The sequence below is a fragment of the Canis lupus genome, chromosome 32 (assembly GCF_011100685.1).
Source record: "Canis lupus familiaris isolate Mischka breed German Shepherd chromosome 32, alternate assembly UU_Cfam_GSD_1.0, whole genome shotgun sequence".
In the NCBI taxonomy this organism is placed as follows: domain Eukaryota; kingdom Metazoa; phylum Chordata; class Mammalia; order Carnivora; family Canidae; genus Canis; species Canis lupus.
The window spans coordinates 5,900,361-5,923,957 of record NC_049253.1 but is presented as its reverse complement, the minus strand read 5'-3'; the positions used below and the strand labels follow the sequence as shown (position 1 = coordinate 5,923,957).

At 34.0% G+C, this 23,597-nt stretch overlaps 1 protein-coding gene and 1 pseudogene across 7 annotated transcripts in view; both read left to right on the top strand.

Moving 5' to 3' along the window:
- Positions 1–23,597, top strand: part of LOC100856504 (peptidyl-prolyl cis-trans isomerase NIMA-interacting 4-like) — a 138,909-nt gene that overhangs the window by 32,650 nt on the left and 82,662 nt on the right. The window contains exon 2 of one of the 7 annotated variants that reach the window (XM_038581784.1): positions 4,186–4,292. The exons of 4 other annotated variants lie outside the window; for them this stretch is intronic. The gene's annotated coding sequence lies outside the window, so the exon portion shown is untranslated. Of the gene's footprint in view, positions 1–4,185; positions 4,293–12,249; positions 12,269–19,774; positions 19,794–23,597 lie in introns of those variants that run through there. 2 more of the 7 variants (XM_038581785.1, XM_038581786.1) reach the window with 2 other exon arrangements.
- On the top strand, positions 18,339–22,400 carry LOC100686863 (annotated as a pseudogene).

The window sequence follows — 23,597 nt, the reverse complement described above, 5'->3', positions numbered from 1 at the left end:
TAGAGAAGTTAATTTCTTTCTCTTTGAATTGAGCAAGTTATTTAAGGTATAGTTAGTAGTAATAATAGCAGCAGTAACAGTAATATAGTTGTGGTAAAATGTGGCTTGTCCAAGATAACAAAGGTGCTAAGCTGCTAACTGTTCAAGGTTTGATATATAATTCCTTGTCTGTCTCCAAAGCTTTTGTTCTTTTCTTCATTTCACATGGCTTCTCACAAAAACTGAAATGTTCAGTTGGCTCACCTTTCATCACATCTTCCTTCAGCTTCTACAACCAAGTTTAACTATCATAACTAGCCACAATCGCTTCCTTATTTTATTCCAAGTTCTAATCTGGTCTCAAAACACCATTTGTTAACTGAAAACAGCTTGTTCTTCACCTACAAAATGTAATTTTTGGGTCAAGCTCCTGACTTGTTTAAAATTTATCCCAAATGGCTTGCTGATGTGAGTTAAATGTCTTGCCTCCAAGGAACATGTTCTCTGGTGGCTCCTAACCATTTACAAAAGCAGAGAAGGTTTAGTAAAATATTTTCTCCATCCTAGACTGATCTCAAAACACCATTTTTAAAAATAGTCATTAATCCTTTGGTGAACTGATGCATAGCTGAGCCAGAGGAATAAAACTTGTTGGTATTTGATGATCTAAGGGAGACTTAAGGGCAGAAAACTTTTCCTAGTCTGAAAAATTAGGAAGAACCCAGTAATGTAAAAAATATTCCTGTCACTACTTCAAGCAACTTTAGACTCTCAAATACATGATAAATATGTTTGTTTCTAACTTTGGAACAGATCATACAATACCAGTAAGAACAAAGTACAGTGTTAAATATTGCCAGATATTGACAAATCATTTTGTAGGTGGAACAAAAAAAAAAAAATCTCATATGTAAATGAATAATTATGGACCCAGTTAGACTATTCTGGCTAAAAATAATTATGTTTACATGGTGTCCTATTCTTTAACATGTCAAATTCCAATATTATTTTATAATCATGTAGGTAATAGATGTAATAAATGGAATAGACTTCTATGTTTAGGAATTAAAGCTTGCCAGTGGTTTGAAATCCTTATAGTACAAAAAGTGAGCTTTTTATATTGCTTACCCAAGTAAGAAAAGTCTTATTCCAGGCAATGATATATTTTGCTTGTGATGGCATATTCTCTCATGACTATTTCAACCCCAAACACATGTTATAATGTCCAGGAGCATATAATACAGAGCACTGTGAAGTTCATTCATACATCCTTTTAATTAATACTTGTTGAGAGTCCACCATATGCCAATCACTACACAAAGTGAACAAGACAAAGTCCATTTTTTGTGGAGTTTACAGTCAGTTTTGAGGTTGACAAACCAAAACCAAATATTAAGAAATACATAACATGCCAGACATAAGAAGTGCAATCCACAGAAAAATGAGGCAAATAAATGGTTAGAGATTGATGATGGTGATGGAGTAGTATTTTATATAGGGCAATCAGGGAAGATTCCTCTGATAAGGTGATATTTGAGAATAGATCAAAGGAAATGATGAAGCGAGACAGTGGATATTTGGGGTAGGGTATTATAGACAGAGGGGAAGAGAAAGCACAAAGATCCTAAGACAGCATACTTGGCCTGTTAGAGAAACAATGAGAAGTTCAGTGTGGCTGGATTTGGTGAGGGAACAGTATAGAAGGTGAATTAGAGCAGTGGGGAAGAGTGGGCAGATCCAGGAGGAATGTGTAGGCCTTTGCAGAGACCTTCGCCTTTACTCCGTATGAGACATGAGATGGTAAGCATTGGATGATTTTGCATGGGAGAGTGAAGTGATCTACCACTTCTTGGGAGAATTGCTATAAGTGCTGTGTTGAAAATAAACTATAATTGCACAAAGATGAAAGTAAGGCAAGGAAACTTGCAACAGTTCACAGGAGAGAAGATGATGATTTGTTCATAGAGGGTAGTTGTAACACTGGAGGTGGTAAGTGATAAGATATAGAATAGATTTTGAAGGATGAGCTAACAAGATATGCTAATAGATTAAATATGGGATGTGAGAGAGTCAAGGATGAGTCTGAGGGTTTGTTGTTGTTGTTTTTAAAACTGGAAGAAAGAAGTAGTCTTTCACTGAGCCAGAGAAGGAAGATTGGACTGTTGAGTTAGAATCATGAATCAGAGTTCAGATTTGAGCTTACCAAGTTTCAGATGCTTATTAAATACCCAAGAGGAAATATTGAGTAGAAAATGAGGTATAGATTAGGAATTAAATAGCAATAATGGAGAAGACATTGTCAAGTGATTGATGTCTATTTGGGAAGGCAAAAGAAAAAATAATGTGTAAGTTTTCTCTATGAAAATATACCCATGGCCTGTAAGAGAAATTTTCATCAAAAATATAAAAATTAACCTCCAAAGATTATAAAATTTAAGAATATCTAATTAAGAAGATTTTAAAAAAGGAAAAAATCCTATTACTTGCTTATATAGAGAGTTTACTTCAATGAATATGCTGCCTTGGGTGCCAATGTACAAACCAAATTAAATCACCATGTCAGAAATCATTTCCCTTTCTTGGAACATGTATAAGATTTTACCTGAATATTTTCACAAAGTCAAGAGAGTTAGCTCAGCAAAGTAATCCAACTGAGGTCAATTAAAGGAAAATATTTTTCTTTTAAAATTGAAAGAACCTAGTGTTAGAACCATGATGATAGCCTGTGCAAAATTCTATTGAGTAATATTTGTATAAGAGAGATACTAATTTTTCCTTAAAAGAAACATGGTAAAATAATTATGCAGATATATCAGAGATTTCTTTGCTACTGAAAAGGAAGAGAAATTTAAGAAAGAAATATCAAGTTTCTGGCTCTCTGCACAAATAATCAAGTATGTCAGAAGGCTCCAAGAGCATGGAAACATGATCTTTTCTAAATGAAGCATTCTTTATGGAGATAGGGCTAGAAAATAGTTTTAAATGGATTAAGAATGAGGGTTTAAAAACTTTTAACATGTAGAACAAATGCCATAAATTGCCTGTTAATATTATATGCAAGCCCTGCTTCTCTAGTAACAACTGAAATCAAGCAGATAGAAGAGAGACATCCCTGTTTTCTGATATGAGTATTTTCTCCTAAATTGTCCAATGCAATTGCCAATACTTATTTACCTACAAACACTAATATAAGTAATTGTTAGTATGTCTCTCATTCTTGCTGGAATATATATGTTCACTTTAGACCCCCCATAATTTACTTGCAGAAAAAGATTTAGAATGCAAGTTAGAACTAATTGGGAACAAGTCCATACATCTGGACAAAATATGTATCTCATCCTCTGAAGCAAGCATCCAAACATGTTATACATAATGACTCATTTTAGAGCTTACTTTACGTAAATACCGGTGTATGCTACTGGATGTAAACATGGACATCTATTGAATTAAATGGACACAATCATTTGAATAATCCAGTGAAATTTTGTTGTTTCATAAAGGCTATGAGTACCCCATTATTTATAAGGCAGGAGTGAACATGTATTTCTATATCTAGTAGATACATTTCATAATTTCTTTTGAGACTTACAAGAAAATGCTGTTGAAAAATGTCTAAAAGTTACAATTACAAAAGAAATGTCTATATCCATTCCATCTTACCTGCATCAGGAGCTGACCTAAGCAGAGCTAAATAAGATTTCAATTGGGAACAAGAATGCTCTGTGGGGATCCCTGGGTGGTGCAGCTGTTTGGCGCCTGCCTTTGGCCCAGGGTGCGATCCTGGAGACCCGGGATCGAATCCCACGTCGGGCTCCCGGTGCATGGAGCCTGCTTCTCCCTCTGCCTATGTCTCTGCCTCTCTCTCTCTCTCTCTCTCTCTCTCTCTGTGACTATCATAAATTAAAAAAAAAAAAAAGAATGCTCTGTGGTTTCCTATAATTATTTCATTATTCTGTCTTGATATTTGAGACATTTTTGCTAACTTGTAGCACACTCTGAATTCACTTTTCTGATGGAGTAGCATCACTAGACTCATTCTGGATGGAAATGGTATTTTGTAGTTGCACCATGTAAGACAGAGAATCATTTTCATGTATAAACATCTGGGTGCAAATGTAGTCTGAAATCTACAGATGGCATATGATAGAAGTATGATGCATGGAACATAACTGGTTGGAAAATAATAATACTGTCAAAAATTTTCAGGATAACTGAACTTGAAGAGTTGGCTTCAAATTAAGGAAAATGCTTGTCTTTGCTAATAATTTGTGAAAAATAAAAAGGAGGATGAGTAGTGACAGAAGAGAAAACGGGTATGTACTATTCCATTTGCTGCCATAATGATTATTTTGTTGTAAGTATAATGATAAACTCAGCAAACTTTCCAGTACTCAGTCACCAATCCAGGCATTTTAAGTGGTTCTTAACTATTTTAAGAAAGAGATGATGTAGTGTTAATTTGATTATAAGAAATTATTCTTCTTGGGTTGATGTCATTAAAAAGTATACTTGAAACAAACATCTTGGCTTCAATGACATCATGCAAGAAAAAGGAAGAAACTTCTTTTAGCACATTTGAAAAGGCTTCTCCTTGCAACCACAGATGGCTTGTATAAGGATAAAGAAATCATTCTCTGCATATTATATCCTGTCATCGCAGGTCAACAAAGACTCTGTTTTCATTCTTTTCTATTGCTTACTTTACCTCAGTAGCCCTTTAATCCTTCTAATTTTGAAAATCAAAACAAAGTAATCCATGGAATTGTTTTATTTTCCAATGAGTATCAGGAGACCATGAACTTTCCCACTGATTCAAATGAAAGTAAAGAGCATGGAGAGGTTGGTGTTGAGTGGTGTCAGTGACCAGAAGATGCTTGGAAGAAGGAGAGGAAATGGATTAATATCTGGCAGGGAGGAATGCCTGGGTGGCTCAGCAGTTGAGCACCTGCCTTCAGCCCAGGGTGTGATGCTGGGGTCCTGGGATCGAGTCCCACCTTGGGCTTCCTGCATGAAGCCTGCTACTCTGTCTGCCTATGTCTCTGCCTCTGTATGTCTGTCTCATAAATAAATAAATAAAATCTTAAAAAACTATCTGGCAGGGAGAGCTGAGTGGCCCAGAGGGACAATAGACATACAGGGATACTCAGAAATGAAATAAACTCCCCCAATCCTGAGAAAACACTCATTATTTTTGAAGTTAAAACCATCTTTCTTGGCACTGTTTGAAAACCTAGACTTATTCTCTACCAATTCTCATCTGGCTTTTTAATTCTACAGAACAGGGTTGTCCCTATATCTGATCTCTGCCCTTTTCACTTTATTTTTCCTCAATTCCCATTCACAAGCTGAGCTCAAGCACAAATGTTATCCCTTTCCCTTCAAGTTTTTATTTGAAATCTATAAATAGTGCAGATTTTAAGATGTAGGTTTTACATCTTTCTCAGAAAGCAACAAAAGCAAAGACACAACATCAATGGTTCCATACGAGCTATCACCTCATAACTAGGTGAAATACGGTAAAGCCATTTTCTCCAAGGTGCATTTTTATCAGCTATGTCATCTACATGGAAGACCCAATTGAAGGTTATCCTTGGTTTTATAGCAATTTCTGTTTAGTGGAATAAAACATCCACTTCTACTTTTTTTTGAATGAAATCATGATTTTCATTGTGCTTGTAGGAAGGATTCTTATTTCCCTGCAGCTGAATATGATAATTTAAATATCAGCAAAGAGAAAACATGATCCAAGGTTAACCTTTCATGTTTCCTTTCCACAAATGAAAGCAAATGACAACATTAAACCCTACACTAAATATAAATATTTACAGAGAATACAATCTATTAAACACTTAGGATATTTCATGTACTGTGCCAAATGCTTTAAATGGGTTATCTCATTTAATCCTCACAATGTCCATAAGAGAGATATGTCCTTACATCCATTTCAGATATGAGGAGACTGACACCCAGCAAGGTCAAAGAATTTTTCAAAAGTCAACCACTGGAAAGTAGTAGAATTGAGAGATTTGAATAAAGGTCTGATGTCAAAATATTTGCTCTCAACAGCTGCATTTAATTATTTTCAATGAAATTGTTGAAATTTTAAATGTCAAGAAATCCTGCTAAGTTATGTAAAATAAAATAATCAGAAGGAACGATGTTATTTGCCTGGTTTGATCTCTAGATTCTATTTTTAAAAGGATGTTTTTCATTCATTGTGATATTTCATTGAATCTAAAACTAGTCTCCAAGTATAATAATGGAGATTTATTTATACATAATCCTATGTTGACCTTATATTATTCTTGGATTGGGAAAAATTCTCAATTTTAATTTACTATTCTATTCCTGACTTTGTTAGTCATCTCCATCCTAGATTAAAGATAATTATTTGCCTTACCTCAGAAGACGATTCCTTCCTATGCCATTCCTGTGATATTTTATTTTATTTTATTTTTGATATTTTAAAAATATATTACATTTAAAAATGTTAAACACATTTTAAATATGTTTAAATAGAAAATACATGTTTTTGTTTTTTACATTTTCCACAATGCAGTTACATAAGAAATCCCTAATTTACAAATTGACTTTGTTCTAAAAGTTTAATTTGTAAGTCAGTTAGAAACTTGGAAAACATTAATTTTTCTGCCATGTTTAGTATTGAGGGAATAATAGAAGATAACAGTGGTGGTATTTTTCTTCTCCCCCCCCCCTTTTTTTTAAAGTAACTCTTTGTTGAATTATATGTAAAGTACACAAATCATTATACAGCTTGGTGAATTTTTACAAAGTGAACATACCCAGATTGCTGATGGAATATCACCAACAGCTCAGAAACCTCTGTGAGTGCCTTCTTATTCATCTTTCCCCTCCCCTAAAAGTAAACACTTTTCTGACTTTAATTACCATAGCTTAGTTTTGCCTACTTTTGAACTTTATATACATGGAATCATGAAGCCCATATTTATTTGTGTCTAATTTTTTTTGCTCAACGTTATGTTTGTAAGATTTCTTCCATGTCATTCTAAAGACTTTGCCCATTTTAGTGACTGTGTATTACTCCATTAGGTCAATATGTCATTTGCTTTAATTTATTGTAATTTATTCATTTATTGTAATATTAATGGAAATTTATGAAATTTCTATTTGGTATTTTTTTAGAAATAATGCTGTTCTAAACACTTTTCTAAGTGTCTTTTGGTGAATATATGCACATTTCTGGCAAATGTATATCTAGAGGTGGGATTACTGGGTAACAGGGCATGTTTATTCCAGCTTGCACTCCTGCCAGCAGATCATGAGTGTTACAGTTGCTTCATATTCTTACTAAAAATCATTATTATTTTCTTTCATTTTAGCCATTTTGATGGGTATATAGTAATATATAACTATGATTTTAACTTTCATTTCTTTGATTTCCAATGAGATTGATCATTTCTTTATATATGTATTGGCCATTTGGAAACCATTTTTTCCAAAACATCTTTCAGGTCTTTTGCTATTTCGATGATCTATTTTTTCTTATTTTTTAACCATTTCTTATATATTCTTGATATAAGGCCTTTGTCGGTCCTCATATTTTTCAGATAAATATACTACAAATACCTTCTGCCACTCTGTGGCTTGAATTTTCACTTTTTTACTGGCATCTTTAAGTAAACAGAAGTTCTTAATATTAGTCAAGTCCAATTTATCAATCTTTTCTATTATAGTTAGGTTTTTTTGTGTATATCTGTTTAATAAATTTTTGCCTACTCTTATGATGGTGAAGATACTCTCTCATGTTATCACCTAAAATATTTATGGTCTTCTTTTCAGATTTATACCTATTTGGAATTAATTTTTATATATGTTCACACTTTATCTTTCTTCATGGGGTTATATAGTAAGCCAAGCACAATTTATTGAAAAAACTATTAATATAACCAAGGGATTTTATTTTTTGTGCATTTGCTTTCATCATTTTGAGACACATTACAGTTTACATGTTCCCAGTAAAAAGGATCATTTCCTTAAAGGGTAAGATAGTGTAATATTTAGAGTAAGATGTAGATGATCAGGAAAAACTTCAGTATTTATAGAAGTTTGCTGGCTAGTTCATGGCAAAGGACTTAAAGATGAGACAAACAGATTTATTTTACAAAAATGATGATTTCCAAATTTCTTTCTGTTTATTTTCTCTTTCTTTTTTTTTTTTTTTTGTCTGCGATAACCACTGGCTATCAATGGTATACTCTAAGAAGTTACTTTCAATTAAAAACAAAACAACCTAATCTTTCCCTTGAAAATGAAGGTGAATTTAAACAAAGAGCTGAGGAAGCAAATGTTTTTCAAGCAAAAGTACAGAGATAGCAAGTGGATATTAAATATTAGGGTAAATAAATAAATAAATATTAGGGTATACTTCATATTATATGATTTTTGCTGCTGAAAATGTCACAGATTTTGAAAATGTAAAAGACTTGGCAAGAGAATTTTCTAAGCTGTTTGAAAATCTTATAAATGAAGAGGTTTAGTTAGTTTTGAACAGATTTATTACAAATACAAAAAATATCCTCTGATTAGTTTCGAGGATAACTAATATTAGGAAATACAAAATTTGCTACCTGAATTTCAGCAAAAACTTTTTTCTTTTTTAAAGACTTTTTATTTATTTATTCATGAGAGACAGGGAGAGAGAGAGAGAGAGAGAGAGAGGCAAAGACACAGGCAGAGGGAGAAGTAGGCCCATGCAGGGAGCCCGATGTGGGACTTGACTCTGGATCCCGGGATCACACCCTGGGCCGAAGGTAGATGCTCTACTGCTGAGCCACCCAGGCGTCCCTCAGCAAAAACCTTTTGTATAATGAATGGATAGGAGTAAAAACTAAGTACAATTATTTAATAAGTTCAGCCAAGATATTTTTGTGAGATATATTTTTTTTTCAGATTTTAATTTTTTATTTATTCATGAGAGACACACAGAGAGGCAGAGACATAGGCAGAGGGAGAAGCTGGCTCCCCGTGGGAAGCCCCATGCAGAACTCCATCCCAGGACCCCAGGATCACGACCTGAGCCAAAAGCAGATGATCAACCACTGAACCACCTAGGTGCTCCTCTTTGTGAGATCTCTTTATTAGCTATCAGTGATTAAAGCCAAGTATACAAATAAACTACACTAGATCTTCTAATTTCTTTATGACAAAATGTTAAACCGAGATTTAAAAAACAAAGTGACATTCAATCGCATTGTTCTAAAAATGTCATCAATATAGTATCTTAATGAAGATGTGTTAGTCTTCTACAACAAATTGCCACAAATTTAGTGGCTTCAAACAACATTCATGTGTTAACACTTAGTTGTGTAGAAGTCCAACAAAAACGTGGCTGAGTTCTCTGAGTATCACAGGCTGATAACAAGATGTTGGTCGACTGAGTTCTCATCTGGAGACTTGGGAAAAGTGCTTCCAAGTTCATTCTTTTGGAGGGGGAGCTATTGGACTGAAGTGCCCATCTCCTTGTTGGTGGTCAGCTGAGGGCTGCTCTCAGCTCCAGAGGCAGCCTGCAGTCCTCATCATGTGGCTTCATCCATCTAGAAATTGGCAGTGATGCAATAAATTTTTCATGTTTTGAGCCTTTCTGACTTCCTCTTTGACCAGCTCTCAGCTATTAAAGGGGTTATGTGAATAGGTCAGGCCCACCACAAATAATCCTTCTATTTTAAGGTAAGTTGATTTGGGATCTTAATTACATTTGCATAAATCCCTTCCCAGAAAAACCTAGATTAGTGTTTGTTTGAATGCAATAACTGGTAGGGGGGCTAGCAATTTTGGGTGGCCATCTTGGAATTCTGCCTACCAGAGGGGCAAAAGTGTTACATGAATATCTTGATTATTACAAAATAGTGATTTTGCTATGTGTAAGAAAAGAAATAAATTTTATGGGATAAATATAAAATCATTTATAAATTATTACCATTTCATTTATTACTCAAACATTGCTATTTCATTAATTAGACATCAAAAAGTGAGCAATAACAGATTTACTTGGTTTTTTTGTGCCAAATTTCAATAACAAGACAATAATTTTATATATTTTTAATTTTTAATTGAGAAGATAAATTTATCTAGAGGGGAATATTTGAATTAATGTTTTTTTTCTAATGTGTAACTTTTACATGTTTAAATATATGGTACACAGGATGGCCTTATGTATACAATATATGGTATATAGGGATGAGCCTGCTTTTTTCCCTATAAATAAGTCTTTCTTGTTTTTATTGTTAGGCTTAAGTCATTCAAGTGTTTACTAATACTAGCATGTGGTGAAGTTGTCATAGAGGATCAAGACAATTTGTTCATCAATATTCTTTGATTCCCCCAGCTAGCTTACCAGGTCTTTGGGCCTGCCAAATCACAGATATGATATATATGGAGCAATCCTACAGCAACTTTGGTCACTCCTGTCATGCCACTGAGCCTCCCTATTCTGGACTACAGAATAAATAATATGCTCCTACTGCAAACTAGTTTTCCAACTAATTTTCCACCTTTATGTTCATAATCTCAGTGCTCCCATGGTTTAGATGATATGATATGTTCAAGGTCTTTGTACAAGAACAATTTAGTTAAAATAATTTCTACAAGTTTATCATGCTGATCATTTTATCTTCTCAGAAGATTTTCTATAACAAAAAAAGTTTCTTTTGCCAAGTAAAGTTCTACTCGGTAACATCTCAGCATTGCCATGAAGTGATGTGAGTACGTTAGGCAGTCTTCTAAGAGAGAGGTAATTTGCAGAGTTTCTCCCACAGATTTGCCTGAGGTAGCTTCCCTAAACTATCTTTTTTTTTTTTTTTCTCCTCAAAAATCTATCAGCAAGAGCAGCAACTGTGGCTTGTATGGATGGTTTCCTTGTATGTTCTTGACCACAAACAAGGAACTCATTCATACAAACGGTATTAACTATACATCAAATCTTAACTGCATGTGGTATTCTAGGTGAGTGCAACATGACATTTTTATTCAATGGCAATCCTATGTTCTTTATATGACATTGAAATTTTGGTATTTGGGTCAACCACCCTCTGAAAATAGTTAAGGTAACATAAGATGACTAAAGAAGAAACACATATGGGGGCCAAGGACTGTATCAGGGACACATGATCATTAAATAGTTCAATAACTTGTCCACTGCCTCCAAGACATATTGATAATCCAAATTAGTGACTATGAGATGGCATTGTTTTCCAATCTTGTCAGAAATCCTAATTGCTGAGTATTCTAGGCACAACTAATCCACAGCAAAACCTCTGGTGCATTTCTCTTTTTCAACAGCTTCCTAGAATCTTGCAAAATCTTGGTCATGTTTTATTTACTCTAGGACCCTAAAAAAATCTCAACAGCCCTGTGGCTATACTAGGGTGGAGCTCAAACTAGAAATTGTACATCCACCATCTGTTACATTAATGATAATGCCTCAAACCAGTAATAGATTTTTCATCTTCAAATAGGGTATTTCTTACTTAGTTGCACTATGTATTCCTACTTAACTAAATCACATCTATGATTGAAGGTAATTTCCAATCTTGATTACATTTTCAAAATGCAATTACCTGGGGAAGAAAAAGGAAATAATACCAACAAAGACCTTACATTTGTCCTAATGGTAACATGGGAAGAGGATGCAAGCTATTTAAATTTGATATCCATTGGGAATTCACAGGAGAGGCCTGAAATTAATACAAGGATCTCTAATTCATGTAATATTTGATGCTTCCATGAGTATAGACTTCTAAGTTCTCCTGTTCCCTAGAAAGGGATGTGAATATACTTCTGTTATAACTGTGTATTTCCCAAATAGTATATTATCATTCCCTAGGATTCTGTGAATCCACGAAAGATATACCAGCATATGCAAAGAATAGACAATTTCCTTTTCTCAGGGGCATGGTCATAACCTAGCTGTACATGAGGACTGAATGGACTCTGAAGGCATTTAAATTTTATTAACCTTAAGTACAAGAAACAAAATGGGGGGAAAATGTGTTTGTATTACTAAATTGTTTTCCATCTTAGCTAGCCAGAATATTGGGATATGCCATTCACAAATGCTATAATAATGGCTACATTTTAATGTGTATGTGGGAAATCTAGAAGAAAAGGAAGAATGGAAAAAAAAGAATATCATATTATACACCTGCACTATTCAACAGAATATCCTGAGATGTTGGAAATGTTCTAAATCTGCACTGTCCAGTATGATAGCCACTACCCAAATGCACCTGTTGAGCATTCGAAATACATGGTTAGTATGACTAAGAAACATTTTAATTTTTTAAATTATAATTAATTTAAATATATTTGAATAGCCACATATGATTAGTGGACACTATATTAGACAGTAAAACAGCAAAGCTCTATTTTGAAGTTGGGTTCGAAAGGGAAACATCCTCAAAGATACCAAGAATTTCAAAGCCTGACTTTGTTTCTAATTCCTAGTTGAGAATAATCTTTGTGTTGCAATTTCAGTATGGTCCTTCAATTTATTCTAGTTAATGATTAATAGTACCTAAACTGTACTTTCCTAATAGATTGTAAAAGCTCCCAGAGAGAAATAATATGATGTTAAAATGTACCTCTAATATACTGTAACCCACCTTAGACATTTAAATATTTATTACATTGGGACGCCTGGGTGGCTTAGTGGTTGAGCATCTGCCTTTGGCTCAGGGCATGATCCTGGAGTCCTGGGATCAAGTCCCACATCAGACTTCCTGCATGGAGCCTGCTTCTCCCTCTGCCTATGTCTCTGTCTCTCTCTGTGTGTCTCTCGTGAATAAATAAATAAAATATTTTAATCTTATTAAATAAATATTTATTACAACAATATGCTTGGGAAGAGCATAATATATACTTCTAATTTAGACCAGCTGGTCTAATTTAGACCAGCAAAATTTCTAAATGTGAGTATTATAAAAATAGGGAAGTGACTTATAGCAAACTGCATATTCTTTATGAAGTCCTTGTGTGTGTGTGTGTGATCTGTGTGTGTGTGTGTGTGGTTATTAACTTTGTAAATCTCAAGCAGCAGACACCTTCTTTCTAGAATACCCTAGATTTTTGGTTTTTTGTTTAGCTTTGACAAAGCTATAGGATTGTATTGGTGCTTAAATTGATCACTAAAAAAATAAAATAAAATAAGGAGCTTTACAACAGCCTCAGACTTCAGAAGTAATCTTGAGCAAATCAGTAAAGCTTTAAGTAAACAAAATAATAGTAGTCATAAAGTCTATTTATTATAGTTGAAATTATAATTTGTGACCTCTTCTATTAAGGGTCATCTTTCTATGTTATAGTTGGCAAAAAAAAAAAGAAAAAAGAAAGGTATATTTCACATATTTCTTGAGTCAAACCAAGTAGTAATTGCTTCTCCACACAACTTTCTGTTCCTTGCCACTCTCAACACTGCCTGGGGCCACTACTCACTATTGTAATTACCTCCCAAAACACCAATGCCATGATCCTCCTATTATCGTGTTGTGATTGTCATATAAGGAAAGTCTCACTTCTCTTTACTAACTTCTCTCATAATTTCTCATAACTCCATCAAGAATAACAGGTTACAGATTCAGTGAATAACCAGAGGGAATTTTAATCTAGAATAATGGTATGAGGATGGACAGGAAACTTAAGACTGGATGCTGATGTTCAAGAAAAAGCTTTATAACCTCTAAAAGATCCTGCATGGGCTGGCTGTCTTATTAGTCTCATTTCCATCTGGAGTGCAATATTCATCTCATCCTCTCAGAGTGGCTCCTTTAAACTTTCACCCCTAAAGTCAGGGCTTGTCTTAGGCTCTAAAGTCTGTTTTCTTCCCAATATAGGCAACTCTCAGGTCCCAGTCACCCACAAGGTCACATTTGTTTCCTTATATCCAAGATACTTTAATAGCCCATGATGGCTTTTTTAGGCCAAATCAGAGTCCCTTTGTGATTCTAACTCCAGAATGACTGACTAGCTTTGGGGTAGATCCAATTCTTTCACTTGGTTTTCTCCTCCTACTAATTTCTCAAGTGAAAATGAAAAAAAAGAAAGAAAAAGAAAGAAAGAAAGAAAGAAAGAAAGAAAGAAAGAAAGAAAGAAAGAAAGAAAGAAAGAAAGAAAAAAGAAAGAAAGAAGAAAGAAAGAAAAAAAAACCCAAATCTCTGTATTTGATAATATTTTTCTGATAGTTCTATGGCTTGGTTTTTTTGAAATCTAATAAATCTCAAAATCCATTCAGATTTACAACTGGAGAGTGGAAAAAAAGCCATGGATGGGATGACAAAGAAACAAAGTCAGAAGGTCTTAAGAGAAAATGACATAGTAGCAATTACAACAACATAGACATCTGGCAGAATTTTTGTTAAAAAAAGCAAGATATAGCGATGTCTGGGTGGCTCAGCGTTTGGGCACCTACCTTTGGCTCACATCATGATCCCGGTATCCAGGATCAAGTCCCACGTTGGGCTCCCTGCATGGAGCCTGCTTCTCCCTCTGCCTGTGTCTCTGCCTCTCTCTCTTTCTGTGTCTCTCATGAATAAATAAATAAATAAATCTTAAAAAAAAAAAAAGGAAGATATGCTTTACACATAGGATTAAGTCAAAGATGGGAAGGAAGAGAAGAAATGGTTCCACACTGATGTAAAATAATTGCCCTGAGTCATCAAGTAAAGGCTTAATTACAATTAATATATTATCTTTATTAAGGCAAGGAAGGATATAATAAACTTGATGAGGATACACACACACACACAATATTCTTATAACCTAAATTCTGCATAATTTGGTTGTTTCTAAATTAATTTATGTGAAAAAAAATAAATTAATTAATTAATTTATGTGATTATATCACAATATTAGCTAAGTAGCTCCTGAACTAGTTAAAATGTTTCTTACTGTGACTCATGCTGACCTTTAATTGTGGTATACAACAAATGACCCTTTTAAAAAGTAGATTCACTTATTTTTCGTGAAATATGTTTGTCTGTTAAATTACTATTTAGTAATTAGTAAACATTTACTTAATTAAATTACTAAATTGTTATTAGCAATTTGTACATTTTTGCTAGTTTAATATATTTCTATCAAATTGGTTTTACTTACTGTAGTTGAATCCTTCAGTTCTGAACTTCAGTAATGTAACAAACTTATGCTGTCACTTGTCATTCTCTCAGCATGCTCTAAATTAAACACATAATTGAAATGGAAAGCAGATATATTGGCTGTAAACTATTGTGGTGTGTCAAGAAGCAGACTACTAGCTACATCTTAATCTTGTCACTAATTACCTGACATGGAGAATGTATATGAAAGAGCTATGTTTGAAACTGACAAAAAAAAAAAGATGATCACTTTTAAAAATTATTTTCAGGAATCACAGGAATATAGCTTTTACCTGATGAGAAGTTTTCTCTTTTTTCCTATCCAATTTTTTTCTCATAATAGAAATGGGTCAAAATATGGCTTCAGAATCCCAATTGGTGCCTTTTATAGCAATATTATAGTAACTGATATTGGTAGTATATTATTCAGGATTTCTAATCTACATAAACTCCTAACAGAAAAGAATTACCCACCTACATTGGAGAGTGAATTTTGCCTGATTCTGCCTTTTTTGTATATGCTTGAAGTGGGGTATAGTAACACTCTTGAAGGACAGGGAATTACTATTTGACAATTCTGTCACTTCTATAATAACAATTCAATTTTTGTTGAGAGTCAGATACTGACAAATGCTGTAAGGGATACTATTATGAGTGAAGAAGACATATTGATGTAAAACTAACAGTAGAAAAATATAAAATGGGATGAGTTATTAATTCTATTTAAGAGCTGAACAAGACTTTGTATTTGAGGCAATAAGAGATCTGAATCTTGAAGACTGAGTTGGATTTTAAAGAAACAGTGAGCAGAAGGTTTCTACTTATATATTACAAAAATATATAGAACTACATAGAATATAGATTCTATATTCTAGTTGCATATAGATGCAATATAGTATAGTATAGTATAGTATAGTTTATATTCTATATTATTTACTCTAGTTATATATATGTGTGTATGCATATATATGAATGAAAATAAATAGCATGTTTGTGGAATCATTAGAGATTCAATGGGTAATTCAGCAGGCTTATGAAGAAAAGCTGTGGGAGACAGACTGGAAAGGGATTAAAGGAGAAGATATTGTAGGAGTATTCTTCTGAATGCCATATTTATTTTGGACTGTGTAATGGAGAACTATTGGCACTTCTTGATTATGAGAACAAGATTTGTATGTGTAGAGCAGTTTATATTTTAGGAATTCAGTCAATGCTTGCCTGGATGAGGCTAGGGAGAGATTACAATCATCTGCAAAGAGAGACTAAGCTGATTGCTCATGGTTAAAGGAATAAGGAGGAGATATAATTAAAGATATTACAGGAAAATGATCAGTAGAACTTGTTGCCATATTGGACATAAGGTAAAAGAGAAAAAATAATAAAAAATGACTCTGATGCCTGATAGATTTAGATAGCTGAGATAAATGATGATATCATTTAGTTATATGAAAAATCCAGAAAAAGAAGCACATTGGCAAGTGTGGTTGTGTTGTACTCAAATATAACTACCCAGTGTGAAGTTTGACCTTTTAAAAGTGAAAGTCCATGTTGTGGTTCTGTGATTCGATTTCTGGAGGATGGTAGTAATATGGGTTTCAGAAAAAAGAAGTTCAGGGTGTCAGATGGGTCATAGATACTGAGTTCATCAATTTATTTATAAGATGATAGCAGGAGATAGGCTGGAAACTTTTTCCTTTTTTTTGAAATTTCTACCTTTGAGTCACATCCTTTACATTTGTATTTCTCATAGCATGGCCACTAAGTAAGCAAGCACCAGTGATTAGGAACTTGTTCAAGATACATCTTAGATCCCACCTATAGTATACTACTGAATCAGAAATGCTATGCATTTGGAGGTCAAAATACGTTTTGAGAATCCTACCATGTGATTCTGATTCACACTAAAGAATTTCAACCTTGACCACACATTTGGATCATCTGGGGATCTTTAAAATATACCCATGCTTAAACCACCTTGGGATTCTGATATAGTCAAGTATAAGATCTGACCAAAGGGCTGGGGATTTTGAAAGTTTCCCAGGTGATTCTAATATGCAGCTTGAACAGCGAACTATTGTTCTTAAGAGTAACAACAAAGAAATACCAAAAGGTACGTTTCTCAAACTTTAAAAGTGCAAACCAATCATCTTCAAAATGCAGGTCTGAGTGCAGCCTGTGACTGCATTTCTAGGCCGCTCTTCTGTGAACTTGGCCACAGACTACACTTCAAAAGGCAAAACTCTAGAGCATAGTCATCAGGCATGTATGATACATCTCCCACAGATATGAAAAACAAGGGATTATTAGCTGGAGATGATTTGTCTGGAATGGAAATTGGTAGCACAGGAAAAGAGGTGAGAGTAGGAGCCAATCAAATTTATATAATATTTAATTTTTAGAATATTTTTAGATCACGTTGTCCAAAACCACAAGTACTTCTTTAAAAAGATTAACCCCTTAAATTAAAATACGGGACCAAGCTAACCTGAAGGGCTCAAAGTTAAATTTTTGCAGGTAGGTTCCAAGAAAACCATTGGATTATCTTATTTCATCCATGTTTTTCTGGAAAGTACATACCCATATTCTTGGGTATGTAAGTTTCTGATATAACTTTGACAGTTCCATTAACTATTATTTTGGAAGGATTAACCCACATGGGCTCATATCAATCCACTCGCAAATCAATAGGAAAGTACTTTCTATTTGTGTGTCCTCAACTATTACTAAAAGTCCACCTCTAATTTTGGAACTTTAGAACCATGGGAAAAAGATCCCAAAAAGGAATTATGTAGTCTTCCTTTTCTTGTTCCCATTTTTCAAATAATGTGCCTTTACGGATTTGATAAAAATTCATCTTAAAATGTGGTTGCAGGAAACCAATTTAGTTTGTCCCTTTTTACCAATGACAGTAGTCAAATCATTAGCTGTCTAATTGGGCTCAGCAATGTTCTAATTAGCAAAGGCTTGATTTGAGCCTGAAGTGACAGCTTATCCTTTGGCTCTTGAATTCTGACTACTTCTTCAGTAATCAAAAGAAAAAACATAATCGCATATGTTAGAATCATTAAATAAGACCTCTGCCTTTCCATTGAATCTGTAGGCTTCTGGTGTTAGGAGAGATGGACATCTTTTTTTGCAAATTGCATTCTAGACTTGTTAATTGATTAATAAATGAGTGAATTGATCCTAATGAGACATTAATTAATAGTAATTAGTCAATATTAAGGGGAAATGGGTCAGAATGAAATCAGGTACCATACATTCCTACTATGAGTTAACCCCTATATTCAATTCGCAAGAAGATTCAGAGTTTTTTAAAATTAATTCTAAAAAATTAACATTTAATTATGTATATAAAACTGTTAAATATCAACTTTTAATATTTAATTTATAAATAAGTTATGAAATATATTCAAAATCACAAGTTATATAATTACCTTATTAATATAGAAATGTGCTTTTTCACATTTCTTGAAATTATTTTAGTCAAGCTTTCTGTATGTATCTTCTAAAATAGTCTCATCATCATTAGAGTTGCATACTGAATTTGTCGAAAGCACATCATTTTATTGGTCCATTTTTATTTTTAGACAAAACACATTTTAGATCTGCATATGATTCTCTCACTGGAAAATTTATCCTAAAAGTGTACAACCACAAAACATGAGTACATTTTTTTTATATATTGTTCTATGTATATGCATTCATGATCTCCCCAGAACAAACAACTTTCTGCTCTGCTTTTTAGGTAAATTTTAAAAGGCTTATTTACAACCAAACACTTGCAATTATGAAGCTATGTTTACTAGATTAATGAAGAAATCTGTATCAAAAATTTTTCTTGTTTTTTCATCAATTAATCAATCACTTAATACTACTACTGACATCTGTGGTTTCAGACTAATGTATTTTTTTTCCTAAACAGAACTTGATTAGTCAAATTTAGTAAACTGAGAGAAAACCAGCAATAAGTAAGACTTTGTAAGACCTGGATATAAAGTAACTATATCTTGTTATCTGAGGATTACTATTTTAGGAGAAAAAAATCATTTGCCTTATATTTGAATATACCCAACAATAATAATGTTATATTCACAGACATTGTTTTAAAGCAAGTTCATAATAATTATCAATACTTCTGAATTCTACATTCAATTTTATTTTTATTTGTATCTGAAACTGATTATGATTGAAAAAATTATAACATACAATTTAGGAAATTCTCAAAAGATGTTCATATATTATATAAAAAGTAAAATACCCACTACACATTCTCTTAAGAGATTGAGGCCCCTGTGGAATATATTTCTTTTGCTAAAAGATATTTCTGCCAGGAGAAACAAATTACTAGGGATGGCATCTGGAAGCAAAATTAATTCAGCCTTAATTTAATCTTAGGGATTTTCCTTTTAAATTTAGTAACCTCTAAATCTGACTCCACTTGAGAAGTTTATTAGCCAACTTTTGCAAATGGTGGCAACAAAATTGCAGCCACTTTCCACAATACAGATTTTCTATTGTTGTGGGTATAGCTTGAAGGCTTTTCTCTACTGGGCTCCACTGATTTCAGCCCAGGTCCATGAGTCCTCTCACTGCTGGATTCCTTTTGAAGGAGGATGCACCAACTGTGACATGATGTTCTGATGGTAGAGGATGCTGTTCAGGAACAAAGTCAACTGAGGCAAGGTACTTAAAGCTTCTGCTCGAACAAGTGTATGCCACATCTGCTCACACTCACTCCATTGACCAAAGCAAGTCATATGGCTAAACCAATGTCAGTGGGGCAAGAGGATATATTCCCTGCTGATAGCGAAGCATGACAAGGGTAGGGAGGAGAAAAATAATTGTAAGCAAATAATACAATCCACCACTGATCACTTTGCTGACTGTCTTGCAATTTGTAACACTTGCTTAATCATCATTAGAACTAGAATTAATGTCAGCAGGTGTGAAGGACACATATTGCTTTTAGATACCTAAAACGGCCATGAAATTAGATGAAGTTCAATCATGTGAAAGTTGAGAAAAGCTATTCAATATTTTTTCTAGGTACTTTTAGTTTCTAATGATGCTATTATTAATACTTTCCTTTATGCTTTTTGAAATCCTCAGAATAATTTTCATTTATAAGTCCTATTTGGGCATTTTTCCTTTCTGTACCATTCCTGTCAGTGCAGCATCTGAGTCTGGTTCTCTTCCAGCTCTCCTAGGGATTCTAGGAGATATTTAATTCCCCTTAGTAATTCTACTAAACTAGCTAGACTAAACTCTTTTCTATATATATACTATGGAGTGGATATGTACTTTAAGAAGCTGATATAGAAGAAGGTACCTAGCATATGGTATGCATTTTAAAAAGTCACATCACTTTTTCAGTCCTATGATTTCATTTTGAAAATGTAGATATATTTGTTTCTTTAAAAAGATACATTATTATTGATTTTTTTTTGTCATGAAATGCTCAAATTCTTAAGAATTGCTTACCCTAATTTTTCTCATTATCTTTGAAAGCCTGGCAGTGGTAATGAACATAAATGAAAAGCAATTTTTTCACCACTTTCTGAAGATGCTTCTAAACCAATCATATGTCCCAGACTATCCAATTCCAATTTAAGATAAGTTGCTTCCCTGTCCCCATAAGTTTACTTTTATATATGACATCCATGTTTCATGCTTTGGATCACAAAAATACGTTATCCTTGGAGCTTCTGGGTTGGTGAACATGTGGATATTCAGGAAGTGGTGTGCTAGGAGAGGGCATGGAAGCTCTGAACCCTTTTCCCCTCCTGTGACTTGTGCATTTCTTTCATCTGGTAATTCCTGAGTTATATCCTCTTAAAATAAGCTAGTAATTTAGTTTTAAGTTCTGCTTTAAGGTGGTATTCCTTCTTAGGTAATTTGACAGAAGAATTACAAGAGAATCCAGAAAGCACAGTTTATGAGGATTGCAAATTTGTCACCAAGACAGGCCTTGAAAATCTAGGACTCATACATCTCATTTTCACCAGGCATATATGCATGGATTTTTCATGGATGTAAGACTTCATCACAGGTGAAACTGATAGTAAAGCTATTTGTTATGAAGAATATAGGAAAAATAAGATCTGATAGAAGATAGATCATGTGCACAGAGTCCAATTAAAGGATTGCCAGAAGTTAACAAAGATCTGGCACTTAAATTAATTGAGGAACAGGAAGAGAAGCAAAAATCTACATGGAAAAAAGAAAATCAAGAGTCTTTCTAATATTCTCACCAATGATTGGTTTAGAGTTGTTTGAGAACACTGACTTCAAAGTAGACAAAGAAAGTAAAGAATTTAAGCTTTTGACTCCAGTTGTTTAAAAAGTTAGTGAAGAAGGAAGAAGACTCTAGAGCAACAAATGCTTTATGAAGAAAAAAAGAGAGAAGGAAGAACTAAAAGAAAAACTGAGTGATACAGAAAGTTCTAAGAATTCAGATGATGAAAAAGACTGGGCTGAAGAGGTCAGGAAACAGCACAGGCTTCTCCACCAGGAGGAAAAAGCAGCAAGAACTACTCAGGGAGAACCAGCAGACAGTCTTTAAGCCCCAGTTTTATGATGTCAAAGCAGGAGAAATCAGAAGCTTCAAAGATTCTGCTTAAAGCCGAGGCTGATGAATAAAATCCTTGAAGATCATTTGAAACTTGAAGCAAAAAATGGGACATTGGGTATATCAGAATCCGTGGTTGGCAGCAAACAACTGACCCTCATGTTAAAATATTCTGAACAGCAGAAGCAATAGGAGGCTGAGAAACTGCACCAAAAGAGGGAAACATTTTGTCATTCAGTGGTCACCTGAAGTCAAGACACAGAAGACTGCTGTTTTATTGAATTTGGAAACAATCTTACACCTCATTTGGCAGGACCATTACTACTCCAAATTGGTTATCATTAGGGTATCTTAAACACAGGCAAGGGATTGCACATTTTAAAAGTTCCATGTAAATTCTTGATATATCTACATAGTTAAATATTTGATAACTTATCCTTGTGCCTTGTGGGTAGGACTTTGTAAGTGGGTCCCCATCAACTGGTCAGTGCATGGCCCCAGGCTCCTTTGTCATACGTTGTTGCTTCCCATAAACATTGTCCTTTCCCTCTTATTTTAATCAGGTAAACTAGATTGTTGTCTTTTAATATTGTGAAATTTACACCATGAAATGAAAGGTTGTCCTGTGCTAAAAATGAAGATTGATCGTACTCTGGGAACTTTTTTTCTTATGACACCTGCTGCCATCCATGATTAAACCACTTAGAAAAGCCATCCTTGTCTTATATGATGCTTATATATTGTCATGTTTGTGTTTATGGGTATATGTTAATAGGTTTGTTACTTATGTGCATGTTTGAGATTTTTAAAATATATATTTTAACCAAGGTAATATAATTTAGTGATAACCACAACTTGAAACAAGAAGTGGAAGCTACTGATTATTCTTTTATCTTTTTGGAAGATGAAATACAGATTTTTATCTGTTTCTTAAGTTTAATTAAAGATAAACTGGCTGGAGAAGATATTTATTAAAAGGCTTCATTTGAACAGTAGCATAGTATCTTTAAATAAAACTGCTTCAATCGAATATGAAGGAAATCTAACTTCAAAATCTGTCACCCTATTAATTTTCTAGATAGATTTGGCATTTAGCTTATCTAGTTGACATTCTTTAAGCTGAATGTTGAAGAAGGCCACAGACACAAATACTGAAGAATTATTACAAAGCCAGGATATCTGTCTGGCCTGTGAGAGCCTCCAGACTAAATGGGTTGTGTTAATTCAGTGACCTGTGTTGGTTATGTGGGAGGGAAGGGAAGTAAGGAGAAATGACAGGAGAATGGGATCTATAGGGACCGTGGTCCTCAAGTGTTCTCTTTAGCTTGCAAATAGTAGTCATTTATTTTTACAATTAAAAACTCATTCGTTTTGGGATCCCTGGGTGGCGCAGCGGTTTGGCGCCTGCCTTTGGCCCAGGGCGCGATCCTGGAGACCCGGGATCGAATCCCACGTCGGGCTCCCGGTGCATGGAGCCTGCTTCTCCCTCTGCCTGTGTCTCTGCCTCTCTCTCTCTCTCTCTCTCTGTGACTATCATAAATAAATAAAAATTTAAAAAAAAATTAAAAAAAAAACTCATTCGTTTTATATAAAATGATCCATATTCTGGAAGATATATATTTTTAATTTAAAAAGAAAGACCAGGTTGCCCGGGTGAGGCAATCAGTTGAACGTCCAGCTCAGGTTATGATCTCAGGGTTGTGATATGGAGCCCCCAAAACAGGCTCCATGCTCAGCCTGGAGTCTGCTTGAGATTCTCTCTCCCTCTTCCTCTGTCACTCCTGCTGGTGCTCTCCTACTCTCTTTCTCTCTCTCTCTCTCAAATAAATAAAAAAATCTTAAAAAAAAAAAAAAAAGAAAAATCACTACAGAAAACCCTATTAGCATCTTGGGCTATGTATTTTGAGATTTCTTTTTTT